At 51.6% G+C, this 3,799-nt stretch overlaps 1 long non-coding RNA gene across 2 annotated transcripts; it reads left to right on the top strand.

Annotated features, from left to right (window-relative positions):
* On the top strand, window positions 1–3,799 carry LOC118533105 (uncharacterized). Of its 2 annotated transcripts, none has more exons than XR_013442715.1 (4): window positions 1–373; window positions 941–986; window positions 2,047–2,204; window positions 3,531–3,799. It is a non-coding gene; the product is annotated as an uncharacterized LOC118533105 (long non-coding RNA). The 2 variants fall into 2 exon arrangements; XR_004916061.2 differs by having other exon boundaries at window positions 6–373; window positions 3,535–3,799.

Below are 3,799 nucleotides of genomic sequence, written 5' to 3'. Positions count from 1 at the left end.
CAGACCAAAGGCCCACAAAAATAGTGAGAAATACTGAAATGGATAATGAGGACAAAGGTTTCTAGAATGTTCAAGCTGAAAATAACTCAGGGACCATCAAGTCCAACATCTGCTTTATTGGAATCCATCTGATTTCACTAGCTAAATACAATTCACGTGTCTAGCCCACGCCGCATCATTTACAAATAAGGAAACCAAGACTCCCAAAGGCCGAGTTGTCCCCGCTGCGTGAGAACCTCTGAGCCAAGGGTGCAGAGAAGGGCGGGCGCTCACAGGAGCCTCGGGGAAGCAGAAGGCCTGGAAGCTGGAGTGCCCGTTCCGGGTCTGGAAGCCTGGGCTCAGGGCCCAGCTCTACCTGTTCTAACTTCACACCGTGAGTGTGTTGCCGAGACCCTCCATCGCCTTATCCATAGAAGGTGGGGGTAGGTTTGAGGTCAGGATTGAAGGAGATGGTTTCTGGAAGGCTCTCAGCATTGGGCTGGGCACACAGCAAGCCCGTGGGAAACGGTAGCCACGGCTGCTGTCACTGTACTGAGTCGGCTGCTTCCACAGGCACCCCCGGCCTGGCCATCCTTATGTGCTCTTTTCCAGAGTTCTTAAATATGAGGATTCTTGTCAGGGTCAGAGGGGTTGGTATGTGACTCTGCCCAAAAGTGGAGGATAGAGAAATGTTACCCGGGGTGTAGACTGGCCTGCAGAAGTGCCGGTGAGGATGGCCGGTGGGAATCGAGGTGAGGGTGGAGGCAGGCATGGGACAGCCAGGGGATGGAGATGAGCATTCGGTGGGAACTCCGCACTGCATCCTCAGTTTCTGGGGGAAGGGGGTCAGAAAAAGACAGGTGCACTGGAATAGCCTCCTTGCTGAATCCCTTGTCCCCACTCTGTCTTCTGAGCCCCCTGCACAATGTAGTCCAAATAATCCTCTTAAACCCTATTTCAGCCACCTTCACAACTGCCCACAGGATCAAGGGCAAACCCCCCTGCTGGTGAGTGTGTTCGTGTGTGGGGGGGGTGTGTATCGGGGGTGTGCATATAGGTGGGGGATGGTAAGAACATAGCACTTTTTTACTTTTCTGAAGTTTTGCTGATAAAGCACTCCTATTATTTTGCATGAACTACTGTAAGATTTATAAGCACTCCTTGCACTGCATATAAGTAAGAGCTATGATTCATAGGTTTTCAGTATAATTTAAAACACACATACCTATTAATACCCCCAAAGTATTTTTTCCTATAAATAATATTGATAGGGGCGCCTGGGTGGTTCAGTGGGTTAAGCATCTGCCTTCAGCTCAGGTCATGATCCCAGGGTCCTGGGATTGAGCCCCGCATCGGGCTCCCTGCTCGGCAGGGAGCCTCCTTCTCCCTCTGCCTGCAACTCCCCCCGCTTGTGCTCTCTGTCTCTCTCTCTGACAAATAAATAAATAAAATCTTAAAAAAAATAATATTGGTAAAATCACACATGGCCCATTCGGTGTGATCTCGCTGAGCCTTAAAGCCGGCCTGGGTTTAGGGTCATATTCTGGCCCCACCTCAGCTAGCTGATCCTGTGGTTCGCAGTGGGGCTCAGCACCTCACGCAGCCTGAGGCATGCTTGTTGACCGTGGCTCCCCACCATGTACTCTGTTCCCTTGGGCCAGCTCCCCAGTATTTGTCTGCGTACATTCTGCTCATTCCCATTGTCTTGCTTCTGCCCCCTCCTCACTGAAAACACCTTCTCCTTCCCTCTCTTCAAATCCTACCCATCCTCGAAGCCCCGACATCATAAAAATGGCAGGTGCTTTTTATTAAGTACTCACTAGTTTTCAGATCCTGCCGAACAACGTGAGTGCTCGTATGATTCTCCCTTTACTGATGAGAACGCTTAGGGACTAAGCGGCTGGCCCAGGATTGCACGGGGTCCCTCCAGGCACGGAACCGCCCTACTGGGCGCAGCCCACGCCGCCCGCCTTTCTCTCGGTCTTGCGTGGCTGTGCTGCACTTTTAAATACTTCATTCCTGCGGAATTGTTTCCTGTGTCTTCATGTTTTTTGCCTCTACGACTAGAATTTAGATTCTAGTTGGAAGACCCGGAAGATTGCTGTGAGAAGTTTTGTGGACGAAGCCAAAGAGAATGAGGTGTATACAGAAGGGGTTTATTAACCTCACTCTAAGGAGGGCATGCCCTGGAGTCTGTGCTTGGCCCTGTCCTCGGGAGCACGTGGGTGAGTCATCACAGTGACCGTGGCTTCCCTTCGGTCACGGCAAGCCCCTGGGTCCCCCGCTCCTCAGAGAAGAATGTACAGTGACCACAATTGTCCCTCGTGGCATCCCTAGGATGTGGAACACGACAGTCCCCTCTACACTTTCTCTGAGCAAATCTGGACGAAAGGCCTCATTCAAGGTCCCGCCCACATAGTCCTGGGGTTTCCAGCAACACCTTTGGCCTGCGGTCTGTCCCTTCTGTCCCCTCCCACAGGGAAGTAGTTCTAACTCCCTCACAAGGGCTTTCAGGCCTCTGCTCTCACTTCATGCCTATGACGCCCCTTTTAGGCAGCCATTATTTCCCATCTGAGGCCACGAAAGAGAAGCTCAGAGACCCCATGTCTTGTCCAGAATTTCCCAAGGAAATCATGGCTGAAGCAGGCCCCAAATCTGGCCTTTGCCCTGAACCTTGCTGCCCACTGCCCAGCCCTGTCTCTCCTCTCGTTAACTTTCTGGCCGGGCTGCACAGGGAGGTGGCCAGTCCTCGCTCGCTCCCCGAGCGTGAAGGGGAAAGCAAAACCCTAACCCCTTTAAGGTTTTATCTGAAAGCCCCGCTAATCCATCATCGGTCAGTTAGATAACAGCTTAAGTCTCCCCACTGCAAAGGATTACCTTCGCAGCCGATCTGGCGCCACACATTACCGGAGGCGTGGGGCGGTGGGGGGCACAGGCCAGGGCCCCTACTGCTGTCCACCCTCAGACGGTGGGGAGCCCAGAGCCTGGCCTTCCATTAAGCTGCTCCTCGGCCAAGGTCATTTAAATGGCGTCTTGATCCTGAAAAGCTCCTCATTCATTCAATAAATATTTATCAAGCACCTACTATGTGCCAAGCACTGTGCTAGATAGGATAAAATGCCTTTGAGTGAACTAGATAAATCTCCTCAACATTTCTATTATAATTATAGCAGAGCATCATCAGGGTGAAAAAAAAATCAGACACAGCAGAACGCTCCTCCTGGCCCTAATAAGGTCTTGGTCCCTGATCCACGCCCCTGGCATCAGGAATTAGAGAAACATCCGCTGAGGGCAGAGGTTCTCCAAACCCCAGCCCTTGGATTACAGGGATTATCACTCTAAAATCGAGGTATGGGGGGATGCCTGGTGTCCTTCAAGCAAAGGGAAGCGTTTAGAAGTCTGCAGACTTCCCGTTGGTCTGGGATCGGTACTAGAGCAGTTTATAAAGGGAGGGATCGTGTCTGATGAAGCAGACCTTCTCCTACGTGGTCTGTATTTCTAGGTCTCTTTCTACCTGACTCCTGACTCAGCTGTGACTTTTACCCTCAAAGGCAGTTTGGAAATACATCGGGAGAAATTTGGTGTGCCCTGTTGACCCAATCAGCAGAAGGGGATGACCTCCTCCCTCCACCCCGGCCCTGCTCCCTGAGCACCAGTGAATAACGTCTGACAGCTACAGCTAGACCTGTTCTCATCTTTCCTCTGGATGTTTGCTGGGGATACCCTCCTCCCTTAAAGTACTGTCAGTCTTGGGTCCTGCTTGGGCCACACAGCTGAGGCTCTGGATCATTAAAAAAGCAATAAAGGAATATGTGCCTTT

The sequence above is a fragment of the Halichoerus grypus genome, chromosome 11 (genome assembly GCF_964656455.1).
Source record: "Halichoerus grypus chromosome 11, mHalGry1.hap1.1, whole genome shotgun sequence".
In the NCBI taxonomy this organism is placed as follows: domain Eukaryota; kingdom Metazoa; phylum Chordata; class Mammalia; order Carnivora; family Phocidae; genus Halichoerus; species Halichoerus grypus.
The sequence above is the reverse complement of the archived record's forward strand: the minus strand, read 5'-3'. Positions and strand labels throughout refer to the sequence as shown.